Consider the following 13,762-nt stretch of genomic DNA (forward strand, 5'->3'; position numbering starts at 1 on the left):
TATTAGAATCTCACAAAGGAGCACAGAACTAGAATATTATGAAGAGTTGCTAGGGTAAATATGTATTTATTATGACAGCCTTGACAAAATGAACACTTAGCAGCCATAAACCTGCAACTTGTTTGTGTCTATTATAACTTACAACTTACAGTAATGACTGCTTGTCACTAAAAATGTTCAAAGTTCCTTGGCTAGAAAAAGCATAGGAGATGAGGCATGGCCTGTTTGAAGTTAACTATTCCTATAGAATAATAATACAATGCATAACAAATAATACTTTCCAGAGGATGCTAGAATTAAAATGAGAGATGCTAAATCCTCTTGATTCCTTACCATCCAACAATTACCTATTATTCCATGGCCTTTCATTATGTACTCACCAAAATACCCAAGTTGATGTTACAGTTGACCCTTGAACAACATGAGGGGTAGGAGTACTGACCCTCTGCACAGTAGAAAATCTGTGTATAATTCATAGAAGGCCTTCAGTATTCGAGGTCCCTCCGTATCCACAGTTCAGCATCCACAGATTCGACCAACTGCAGATTGTACAGTCCTTTAGTATTTACCGTCGAAAAATTCTGCATGTAAGTGGAGTCACCCAGTTTAAATCTGTGTTGTTCAAGTCAACTGTACTTACAACCACCTATACCTTTCCTTCTGATTTGGTATCTATTCTCTAACCTTTATCATGAATCTCAGTTTAGGTAAAATTCTTCATGGCCTTCTCTTCAAATATCAGTTGAGAAAAGTGAATTCAAAGACTATAAAGTGAAATTGCTTACCCCTCTCAATTGTCATCTGTTAAGTCAGAAGGCAGCTGGGGCTCTGACCTGAAAACAGGCCTCTGACCAATCGTTAGACCAAGTCTTAATGAGACCAAAATTGTGGATTCAAGTCTACACATGGGTTACTTTTACTTACTTTGCAAGATGCCAGAGACTATTCCTCTAGTCTTTTTTCACGTCTTTGATGAAAAGACAATTAGATGAGGAGAATGTGAAAATTCATCAAAAAACCGCAAATGTCCACTAAGCAGCCATTGGAAACTTGTGCTCCAATCTGCATTTACTATCTTAGCTTAAGCCAGGTCCCCAGTCCCTCTTGTGAGGTGCATGTCAACCAGATGGCCCCTGCATAGACATTAACAACCCAACTGTTAACTTCCCAACCTTGGAACTTGCCTTCCTGCAAGGAGACTAAGTGAAAGCTGATTAGATACCTTTTACTTAGAAAGTCAATTCACAGACTAGATTTTCTGCCTTTAAACTTAATGTCCTTTATGTGTGCCATTGCTTTTAGCCCGACTATCCCTGTTTTCTAATTTTCCCTTCCAGTTCTTATGCCTGTTCTGTTTTTACAGCATAATTATTAGGAAAAATTTTGTTCCAGGAACAATCACAAAATAATCCAAACCCAATCAGTTGAATAACCACAGTCATCATCATTATCATCATTATTCTTATAAGAAGGTGGCAAGGTTAACCTGATATTAAAAAAAACAACAGGGCTTCCCTGGTGGTGCAGTGGTTGAGAGTCTGCCTGCTGATGCAGGGGACATGGGTTCGTGCCCCGGTCCGGAAAGATCCCACATGCCGCGGAGCAGCTAGGCCCGTGAGCCATGGCTGCTGAGCTTGCGCGTCCGGAGCCTGTGCTCCACAACGGGAGAGGCCACAATAGTGAGAGGCCCACGTACCGCAAACAACAACAACAACAAAACAGATTCCAGCAAGCTTAAAATTCTTGAATGTTCTCTCTGTGTTAAATTCAAACTGAGGCAGTGTGCCAGAGAGGTGGGGCCTGTGGGACAAGATGGAGTTGCTGCAGGTCCTGAAGCTCCGGCTGCAGCAGGTCAGTGGCCACAGTGGCCTCTGCAGCTATCTACAGGTTTTTCTCAGGGCAAATGATGTGAGGGTTGGTGCATTAGTGGGGAAAGACAAATATGGAAGCAAATGCTACGAAGACAACAAGCAGTTTTTTGGCCGTCACCGATGGGTTATATATACTACTGAAATGAATGGAAAAAACACATTCTGGGGGACTTCCCTGGTGGCGCAGTGGTTAAGAATCTGCCTGCCAATGCAGGGGACATGGGTTCGATCCCTGGTCCGGGAAGATCCCACATGCCGTGGAGCAACGAAGGCCGTGTGCCACAACTACTGAGCCTATGCTCTAGAGCCTGCGAGCCACAACTACTGAAGCCCATGTGCCTAGAGCCCGTGCTCTGCAACAAGAGAAGCCACTGCAGTGAGAAGCGTGCACACTGCAACCAAGAGTAGCCCCCGCTTGCTGCAACTAGAGAAAGCCCGTGCAGCAACGAAGACCCAACACAGCCAAAAATAAATAAATACGTTAATTAAGTAATTAAGTAATTTTGAAAAACACATTCTGGGGTGTGGATGGAAGCATGGTGCCCCCCTGAACGGCATCCTTGGCTTCACTCTATGACTGATGATCCTCCAACAACAAAACCACCTGCTGCTAGTAAATTCATTTGGACAAACCACAAATTCAACGTGAGTGGCACTCCACAACAATATGTACCTTATTCCACCACTAGAAAGAAGATTCAGGAGTGGGTCCCACCTTCAACACCTTATAGGTAAAGACAATGAAAAACAATTTACATGTAAAATATGGGGCTTTTCCTGTAATAGTATTTTTACTGCTTACTGTTAACTTGATTAAAGTTATTTGATAAATAAATAAGTAAATTCAAACTGAGAAATTTACATTCTCTTTATTCCTTTTACCAAACTCCATATCCTAGTTCAAGAAACTAAGCTTTCAGGAGTGGGTTTTTTTTTTTTTTTTGGAACAACTTAAATGGCAAGTCCAAAATCAAATGGTTCTGACACAAGAGTGATTTTGATGAGTTAACTGCCAATGAATATACTTTATGGATGAAATGTTTCCTGAAATGCATGTGGGTATGTTTAAGGGTAGAACACTCGGGGCAAAACATATTCCAAGCTTTTCAAAAACCCATATATTTGCAAAAATCATTTGATGCACTTTTTTTTTTACTGATTCAAAATCTAGCCTATTTCAAGGACAAAGAATTCCTGATCTTTTCTAGGCACCTTTACTCTTTGTTTCTATATGAGCACTTTCCTTACCATCCTCAGAGAGGGAAAATGTCCAGCTCCAGAAACTAAGAGCTTATCCACATCCTCAAGTCTACAAGCAAAGCAGCAGGCTGGGAAAAAGAGACACTGAAATTCATTTCCAGTGGAGTGGCTGATGTTGGGCTACCCTGTTCAACTCTAGCAGCCCACAATTGCCCTGATATTTTTCTTTAGCCACACCATCCTATTGATTCATATGGAGTTTAGGGTCAAGTCTTTTCTCCTGAACTGCTATCAAGCCAAGTTTCCCCAATCCCACAATGGAAACCATCACTGAATTTTGAATTTAAATACAGAAACATATAGTTATCCTCATTAGCCTTTATCTTGTTGGTTTTGATTCACTGCTTTAGTATATTCAAGTTATTCTGAATCCTAACTCAGTCAGACATTCAGGAGGAGTTACAATATACAAGGACATCTGAATCTAATGTCAATGCATTTAGTGTTTAGACTGTTATCAGTGGTATTCTAGAGAAGATTCAGAATCCTTCTCAAACAGTGTTTCAATCCCTGCTACCAATTATTCTGGGTTGACATTTGAGATCACATTTATTCACTGTGCCTGATTTAGATATTCCCTTTTCTCTTCATTGGAATTATTCACAAATAGGCAGTCAAAATTATCATCTTTAGTACCTACGTCTCTTGATTTAGATCTCTTTTAGAATTTCTGCCATAACAATCGTGCTCAGGTCATTTGAAAGCTATCTCCAAAACCTGGGACACACAGCTAAGTGCCTAGAATCACCTAGCTTTAATGGCAGGGTCACCTTCTCCCAGGTCCTCATCTTTCCACATCACTAATCAGTGGACTTTTACCTGTAGCAAAAACAGTGGGAACCTCTTGTGGGGTTTTTTTTTTTTCCATATTTTTGACTGATAAAGCCAAAGCAAATCAAGCACTTGTCACATTATATAGAAAAAATAAAAAGCAATAGACATTAACTATGATTTCTATTGATACCAAGCTAGGTAAAAAAATAGGGAAAATACTTTCCTAATAAAAGATTACGTAGACCAAAGGCAAGAGAGTACTACTTCCTCCATTTTATATTCCATCCAAGAGTCTCATCCATTGTGTTAACAATACCTGTGAGATGGTTCTTGCTTTCTATGTTCCATTGTCAAATTAATCTTGTTCATCACCTCTAAGTATTTGTATGCAGACTATAAATTTAGCGAAGGTGGGAGTTTTGACTTGCCTCCACAAGCCCCGTGCTGAATGTGGTACCTAGTATATGTTAGAAGGCCGATAAGTGTTTAATGAATGAGGAATGTGAGATTTAAACACCATTTCTTATTGTTTTTTCCGAGAAGTATTAAGTTCTTCCACTGTCATAGTTTGTATATAAAAGCAGTTTGAATAAGAACGAACAATTTGCTATGTGTATCAAATTTAATTTTCTGAATTTGGTAAATCAAAAGAATTTACTTTGAAATCAAAGGTGGGAGTTACTGATTTTCAATCTCTCTCATCTCTCCCCATCTCTCTTCATCTTGAAACACACACGTGCGCGCACACACACACACACACACACACACACACACACACACAAACAACAGAGGAAGTTTAGTGAGCATATTATTTTGTTCAGTAACAGAAAGGGATTTGCACACAGAGCTATTCAGACTGTCCCTTCGTTCCCTCTCATGTACAAGAATATTTTTTGCTAAATGGGTGGTATGGGTTATGCCAGAGCTCTGGAATCAAAGAGGAGCAAAGTGCCTCCCATAAAAACAATCATCAGCTTCATCTTGCTTAGCCAGGTAACCAGCTAACCAGTAACCATTGACAATCCTATAACCTTCTGCATTCATCCAAAACAAACAAAACAGTGCCTGATTCCAAAAGGAAGTAGAGGAGAAAATGAAATATTTCTGTCCCATTTACTTTTCAAACAAAAGACAAAATGTAAGGTAGGATGTAATACGAAAAGCACAGGTTTAGTAAGATCACAGTAGCTAAGTCACTTTGGGTACAAAGTGTATATTTTTGAGTGTACCTGGTGCTTTCAAATCAGGACATTATAATAACTGAAAATTATAGGTCAGTGATGGAAACTCATGGTTAAGAGCACAGCCTTTGAGGTTATGCAGACCTGAGTTTGAGTTCCTGTTTTGTCACTTTCTTCCTGTGTGCCTTGAACTAATTATTAATCTCTCTGTGCCTCAATTTCCTCAGCTGTAAAGGGGATATTTGCAGTTTCTATTTAACAAGGTGGTTGTAAAAATTAAATGAAATAACACAGGTAAAGCCCTCGCAAAGTGCCTGGCACAAAGAAACACTTAATACATGTTCATTATTATAGCCATGGGTCTTACATTAATCCAAGAGGAACTAATTTGGCAGGAAGGTTGATAGATTGAATAGAAATAGCACAGAAGTGTCTTATCACCGAGAACATAGCCTTTCTGAGAAATCAGCCGCCCAGCAAGGCCAATAGCTAATTACAATTCATTTGGAATGAAAGGGGGACAACTATGCCATTGTAAGAATCAGGATGGAGAATGGCTAATGAGGACTGAGACAGTGGTTTGAGGAAGAAAGAAGACCAGTCAGTCTAGTGTGCTGTGGACAGAACCTCTAGCCAGTGGTCCCAAACAAGAGCATCTATCTGAAAATCTTCATGGCTCCATCCAAGAGCTGAATTAGAGTCCTGAGAAGCTAAGTCAGTCTTGGCACTTTGGTAGCCAACCAGTGGTGCCTTGGGAGCTCACTAACACCCTTTCTAAGACACACTGTGTGGGTGGGTCATGACGTACATTGTGCCGGGTGTCTCCAGGGTGACTGAGATTGGGGGTCCAAAGTAGCAGTCCTGCTGGTGGAAGCTGACTCCACGTACAGGTCTATGTTTCATTAACTCCTTTCACTTGAGATCCCCCAGAGACCTCCATCTGGCCTCATGGAGCTCACAGCTCAGGGTGAGTGTGACCAGATTGGAGTGACAGTACAGGGTGATGGATGCCCTGGCAGAGATACATGCAGGGTATTTGTGGAGCTCAAGGAAGACACATGTAACCAGTTTTCTTGGAGAAAACACCTTGGATGGGACATGAAGAATGGATAGGGTTAGAATGACAGTAGGAGCAGATGAGGAACAAGAGCATGGCGTATTTGAGGGATTAAAAAATGGTCTGTGCAGCTGCAGCAAGGAGGAGGGAGTGCACTCATTTTGGTGATGGATGGCCAGTATTCATTTGCACTTATTCTGTGCCAGGCCTTTGACAAGCAGACCCATTATGAGTATTAGCTCACTAAACCTGCACAGCAACCCTCTGAGGTAGGGACCATGGTTCACCTCGTGTTACTGAAGGGGAAACTGTGAAGCAGGAAGGTTAGGATTCATGATATTAAACCTGAACCAAAGGTCTCACCTCCGAAGTGAACTGAGACATCTGAGTATTCTTTGCTTTATATGCATATAATAATATTATGTGTCAGCTACTATTATTTTTCCTATTTACAGATCAGGAAAGTGAGGTACACAGATGTTAAATAACTCTCAAAGGCATACAGCTAATAAATGCAGCTGTGATTATTCTAAAGGAATAGCTGAAGAGTGGTACCTGCATTGACATCTTAGGACTAGACAAGCGTGTTTGATGCACCTGACCAGTAGTTTGGAATAGCCAGCTCAGATGTCCCAGTAGTTTACAGCCTCACACCAAAGTTCTCCAGCTACAACTGATCGATAATAATAGTAAGAATAAAAGGGGCTCCCAGAGGCCTGGTACCGGAGTGAGGAGTTTGGATACATTAACTTGTCCAAACTTCCCAACAACCATAGGAGGTAGGTGCTACTATTTGCCCCATTTTACAGATGGGGAAACTGTGGCATGGCAAGGTTACGAAGCTTGCCCAAGGTCATACAACTAATAAGTAGTGGAGCCAGGATGTAAACCCAGGCAGTCTGATGCTGAACTTTGTGTGCTAACCACAAGGCCAGTTTCTTAAATTGTGACTGAAATTTAACTTCCTAGTATTTTTCATAATAATTATAATAACAGTTAAAACTAATTGAGCACTCACCATATATGGGGCTAAATGCTTACCTCCTGAATGTTACCTCCTGAATACCCCAAAAGGACCCTGTGAGGGAGGTGCTGTAATTGCCCCACTTTACAATAAAAGAGAATGTCCCAGGGCCTACCCCACTAGCAAGAGGTGGAAGCAGGATTCAAATCCAGGTGGTCTGATACCAGTTGTACTCTTCGAGATGCCCCCCTGCCTACTCAGAGTGGCGACCTTGCATCATCACCCAGGAGAGAGTTAGAAATGCAGGCTCTTGGACCCTCCTCCAGACTGAATGAATGAGAATCTGCATTTTCACAAGCTCGCAGGTGATTCGTGTGCAGATTGAAGGTTGGGAGATGCTGGACTGCATTTCCCTCCCTTCCTGGAAGGCAGGCCGTAAGGATACAGCAGTAACCAACATAGACAAGGTCCTGTCTTCCAACAGCTTCCACACTGGTGGAGGGAGGCAAAAGGGACACAGATAAAGAAAGGATTTCAAAAGTGGTAAACCTGGGGTTCTTCTCAAGATGCAGTTTTCTGGTCTTCCCCCAAGACGTACTGAGTCTAAGTCTTGGGGGGTGGAATCTTGGAAATACGCTTTTCACAAGAGAGTTTAGATGCTTGCTGAAGTTAAGAACCACTGTTCCCCCTGGTAAGGCACAGGGGAAGAATCAGAGAAGGAGAACACCAGCATCTTTCCTACTTTTCTTATGGGCCCAGTCCTTAGGACAAGAGAGAAACATCTCCAGTAGACTAAACAGCTGACAATCAGAAGGTGAAGTTGACCCTCTCTATGCATTAATTTAAAACACTGAACTTCAGAGATCCATTGATGCTACTTAATTTGGTGCACAAGGCTGTAGGCACTCACAATTGACCCTGGGGGTATTGACCCGTTCCTCTGGAAACAGGTGTTGCTTGTGAGCCTGTCCTTGCCCGTCTGCTGCACAGCCCCTGCACCCTTGGGACAGGTTGAACATGAGAGCGGCAACCAGGCCCTAAGCAGACACTGACCGTGCCCTGAGCGTATCCCAGCTCATATGAGACACTGGCTCGATGCATGGCTCCTAAGGCATCTCGTACACAAATATTTACTAGCAGCTCTGACTCTCTCATATTACTGACAGCCACTAGCGGGCCTCAGTGGAAAGAACTAGGGGAAGAAATACAGGCAAATTGTTCCCAAGACTTGGAGTATGAAAAGACAAAACAGAAGAACCAAGAGGAAAGACAGGTAACTTGCCTTTTTTCAAACGGTGATCAGAACCATGGTCAAAATGTAGAAGGGCTTACTATATGCCAGGCCCTGCTTTAGGAACCAACAAGCCTCGTTTAATTCTCCAACAATCCTGTGAAGTTGTCATTATTTTAATTGTCCCCATTTGACATGAAGGTGCAACGCTGTCACTTTGCGTTGCATCTTTACGTCAAATGGGGATAATTAAAATAATGACGAGATGCCATTATCTCGTTATTAGGGAGAGAGAGAAAAGAAAGGAAAGAAAAGGGGGGGTGGGACAGACAAAGGAAGGAAGGACAGAAGGACGGAAGGGAGGGAGGGAGGAAAAGGGCAGAGCTCTCAGCTTTCTTCAGGGATAGAAGGAAAATTGACTGGGGGAGACCTAAAGCAAAAGAAGTTTCCCCGAAGAACAGAAATAATAGGAGTGGATACTGACATTTTACCTTCATTTGGAACAATGGAAATACTCAAGAGATTAACTTGTTTCGTGTTCTATAAACTCAGACAAAAATAAGTTGGCTGACTTTTAACCACCACCGAATACACACACACACACACACACACACACACACACACACACACAGTGTTTTTTCTAATTATGACTTCTTAGGAATGAATGGAAAATTTGGCAATCCGATTAACTGTAGCTTACAATAAAATAGCACTAAATGGGTGTTTTATATGCCCTTTGTTTCCCATTCTCCTTGGAAGATTGTCAAAGGTTTAATGAAGCTAATACTTAGAGATTTAAATCTCTCATAACAAGAAACGAGCTTCTCCAACACTAACAACTGGAAGGAACTCAAGTTCTCTGAGCCCGTGGGATGTGCCAGGCACTGAGCTAAGTGCTATGTGTACACTGTCCCACCGAATCTGCTCAACAAACCCACAATGAAGATATGATGCATGATTCCATTTTACAGAGGAGGTAACTGAGGCTCAATAAGAGTGTGTAACTTGCCTAGATGTTGAGGAGCTAGAATGGGTACCCATGCAATGGGACTCCAGAGCTTCCCCTCTTAAGCACTAGGTTAAACACTAAGATATAATAATGTTGGCATAAAAATTCTTTCTTTAAATTAGCCAACTTAGTTGCTTGGAATTCTGTGGAAATAAAAAATATATATAGTTTGGCTAATTGTTTTTAATGGCATTATAGACAATGCTTCAGAAAGCCATCATTCCCCCCCGCCCCTTAGAGTGGTTTGACCTCCACCCAAGATGCTGAGGGAATACCTGTGATTCCAGGATGTTATTAAGGAGTCATTGGGTGGCTCTGTCATTCAGCATTCTCTGCCCAGCCACCATGGGAAGTGCACATTCCCACACAGGTCCATTGGGCATGGCAGATGCCCCATTCAGTATATCTTAACCAACTGACAGCCACGTGCCAAGCACCAACCTGGGCATTTCATGTGCTATTATTCTTTAATTCTCAAAAAAACCCTGAGAGGCAGGAGCGATTATTATCCCCATTTTATAGATGGGAAAAGAGAAATCCATAGCTGTTAACTACAGCTGGTATTCTCAGCAGGTCTGTCTGTTGACTCTGGAGTGTGCTCTCTTAAGTACTATGGAATAGTGTGCATGAAAAGGTAGACATGATACCCACCCCGTAGAATCTATCACAACAACAGAGGAGATGTACTGTCAGCCACTAATTACCCAATTAATTATTTCCTACCATTATGGAAAGTACTATTTACATGGTTGAAGTAGAGGACCCTGTGCATGTGTTGAACGGGAGGAATTGACCTGTGGGATCAGGAAATGTTCCCTGAGAAAGTGATGGTTCAGTTGAGAGCTGACGTGAGGAGTTAACCAGGAGAGGAGAAAAGGGAAAAGCATTTCAGAGAGAGGGGAACAGTGTAGTTGAAGACCCTGACATATTAAGAAATAGTGGTGTGTTGGAGGGGAAGAGGACAGAAGATGCAAGAATGTACTGTCCTCATCCCTTCTCTTATACCTTCTTGTGTCGTTTTCTCTACCAAGAGAGGGAATAGCCTCAAGTTAAATCCACCCACTGTCACATTCTCCACTGTGTGCCCACTGTTGCCAAATACCCATTCAGCACATCACTGATAAATGAATGAAACAAATGGACAAGTGCATGAAAACTGTTTGCTCCAAAGTCAAACAGTTGTGCTAGGGAGGAAAAAAATCCATAAAATCAATTTTTCATATCACACACATATGTGTTTTGTAGCTGATTTTTCTAATATTTAGCTATAAGTTTTAAAAGTACAGTGGACCCTTGAACAACATGGGTTTGAACTGTGCAGGTCCACCTACATGCAGATTTTTTTTCAGTAAATAGATACTACAGTACTACATGATCTGTGGGGGGGTTGAATCTGCAGATACAGAACTATGGATACAGAGAGTTGACTGTAAAGTTATATGAGAATTTTCGACTGAGCAGAGGGTCAGTGCTCCTAACCATCCCCCGCATTGTTCAAGGGTCAACTATGTATGAACTAATGAGGAAAGAATAGTCTTTTCAACTAATGATGGTGGGAAAACTGGATATCCACATGCAAAAGAATACAGTCAGACCCCTCCTTTACCTTATACACAAAATTAACTCAAAATGGATCATAGATTTAAATGTAAGAGCTAAAACCGTGAAACTTCTGGAAGAAAACATAAATATAAATCTTTTTGACATTAGAATAAGCAACAGTTTTTATATATGGCACCTAAAGCAAAAGCAATAAAAAAAACCCCACAAATTGAATTTCATCAAAATTTAAAATGGCGATGCCTCAAAGGACCCTCTCAAGAAATTGGAAAAACAGCCCTGAGAATAGAAGAAAATGTTTGCAAATCATATATATCTGACAAGGGACTTGTATCCAGAATATGTAAAGAACTTTTACAACTCAATGATTAAAAATCAAATAGCCCAATTTTAAAATGAGCAAATGATTTAAATAGACATTTCTCCAAGAAGATATACAAATGGCCAAAAGCACATGAAAAGATGCTCAACATCATTGTCACTAGGGACTAGAAAAACAAAACCTCGGTGAGATGCCACTTCATATTCATAAGGATGGCCATAATAAAAAAGACATAACAGATGTTGGGCAAAGATGTGGACATTGGAACGTACATTGCTGGTGGGAATATAAAATGGTGCAGCCACTTTGGAAAACAATTTGGCAGTTCCTTAAAATGGTAAGCCTAGGGCTACCATGTGACTCAGCAATTCAACTGTAATGAAGAGAAATGAAAACATATGTCTACATAAAAACTTGTACACAGATGTTCATAGAAGAATTATTATAAATGTTTTAATTTATTTTTTATACAACAGGTTCTTATTAGTTATCTATTTTATACATATTAGTGTATATATGTCAATCCCAATCTCCCAGTTCATCCCACCGCCACCACCCCACCCCCACCTGCCCTTTCCCCCCTTGGTTCTGACTTACTTCACTCTGTATAACACTCCCTAGGTCCATCCGTGTCTCTGCAAATGACCCAGTTTCGTTGGGTCTTTTTATGGCTGAGTAATATTCCATTGTATATATGTACCACATCTTCTTTACCCATTTGTCTGAAGATGGGCATTTAGGTTGCTTCCATGACCTGGCTATTGTAAATAGTGCTGCAGTGAACATTGGGGTGCATGTGTCTCTTTGAATTATGGTTTTCTATGGGTATATAGCCAGTAGTGGGATTGCTGAGTCATATGGTAGTTCTATTTTTACTTTTTTAAGGAACATCCATACTGTTTTCCATAGTGGCCGTATCAATTTACATTCCCACCAACAGTGCAGGAGGGTTCCCTTTTCTCCACACCCTCTCCAGCAATTGTTTGTAGATTTTCTGATGATGCCCATTCTAACCAGTGTGAGGTGATACCTCGTTGTAGTTTACATTTGCATTTCTCTAATGATTAGTGATGTTGAGCATACTTTCATGTGCCTCTTGGCCATCTGTATGTCTTTTTTGGAGAAATGTCTATTTAGGTCTTCTGCCCATATTTTGATTGGGTTGTTTTTTGTTTTTTTTTTTAATATTGAGCTGTATGACCTGTTTATATATTTTGGAGATTAATCCTTTGCCAATTGATTCATTTGCAAATATTTTCTCCCATTCTGAGGGCTGTCTTTTTGTCTTCTTTATGGTTTCCTTTGCTGTGCAAAAGCTTTTAAGTTTCTTTAGGTCCCATTTGTTTATTTTTGTTTTTATTTCCATTTCTCTAGGAGGTGGGTCAAAAAAGATCTTGCTGTGATTTATGTCATAGAGTGTTCTGCCTATGTTTTCCTCTAAGAGTTTATAGTTAAGTGTTACATTTAGGTCTTTAATCCATTTTGTGTTTATTTTTGTGTATGGTGTGAGGGAGTGTTCTAATTTCATTCTTTTACATGTAGCTGTCCAGTTTTCCCAGCACCACTTATTAAAGAGACTGTCTTATCTCCATTGTATATCCTTGCCTCCTTTGTCATGGATTAGTTGACCATAGGTGCGTGGGTTTATCTCTGGGCTTTCTATCTTGTTCCATTGATATATATTTCTGTTTTTGTGCCAGTACCATATTGTCTTGCTTACTGTGGCTTTGTAGTGTAGTCTGAAGTCATGGAGTCTGATTCCTCCAGCTCCATTTTTTTCCCTCAAGATTGCTTTGGCTATTCAGGGTCTTTTGTGTCTCCATACACATTTTAAGATTTTTTGTTCTAGTTCTGTGAAGAATGCCATTGGTAATTTGATAGGGATTTCATTGAATCTGTAGATTGCTTTGGGTAGTATAGTCATTTTCACAATATTGATTCTTCCAATCCAAGGACAGGGTATATCTCTCCATCTGTTTGTGTCATCTTTGATTTCTTTCATCAGTGTCTTATGGTCTTCTGCATACAGGTCTTTTATCTCCTTAGGTAGATTTATTCCTAGGTATTTCATTCTTATTGTTGCAGTGGTGAATGGGATTGTTTCCTTAATTTCTCTTTCTGATCTTTCATTGTTAGTGTATAGGAATGCAAGAGATTTCTGTGCAATTTATTTTGTATCCTGCAACTTTACCAAATTCATTGATTAGCTCTAGTAGTTTTCTGGTGGCATGTTTAGGATTTTCTATGTGGAGTATCATGTCATCTGCAAACAGTGACAATTTTACTTCTTTTTTTCCAGTTTGGACTCCTTTTATTTATTTTGCTTCTCTTATTGTTGTGGCTAGGACTTCCAAAACTGTGTTGAATAATAGTGACAAGAGTGGACATCCTTGTCTTGTTCCTGATCTTAGAGGAAATGCTTTCAGTTTTTCACCATTGAGAATGATGAAACCACAGCAAACTGTGGGTTTGTCATATATGACCTTTCTTATGTTGAGGTAGGTTCCCTCTATTCCTACTTTCTGGAGAGTTT

The 13,762-nt window shown here is 40.6% G+C and overlaps 1 pseudogene across 1 annotated transcript; it reads left to right on the plus strand.

The window, feature by feature from the left end:
• The first annotated feature begins 1,812 nt into the window (after positions 1 to 1,812).
• On the plus strand, positions 1,813 to 2,606 carry LOC307051211 (NADH dehydrogenase [ubiquinone] 1 alpha subcomplex subunit 12-like; annotated as a pseudogene). The gene is made up of 2 exons: positions 1,813 to 2,049; positions 2,407 to 2,606. The product of its transcript is annotated as an NADH dehydrogenase [ubiquinone] 1 alpha subcomplex subunit 12-like (transcript).
• Positions 2,607 to 13,762: the final 11,156 nt, after the last annotated feature.

This window comes from Hyperoodon ampullatus, assembly GCF_949752795.1.
Source record: "Hyperoodon ampullatus genome assembly, chromosome: 4".
Classification (NCBI taxonomy): Eukaryota; Metazoa; Chordata; class Mammalia; order Artiodactyla; family Ziphiidae; genus Hyperoodon; species Hyperoodon ampullatus.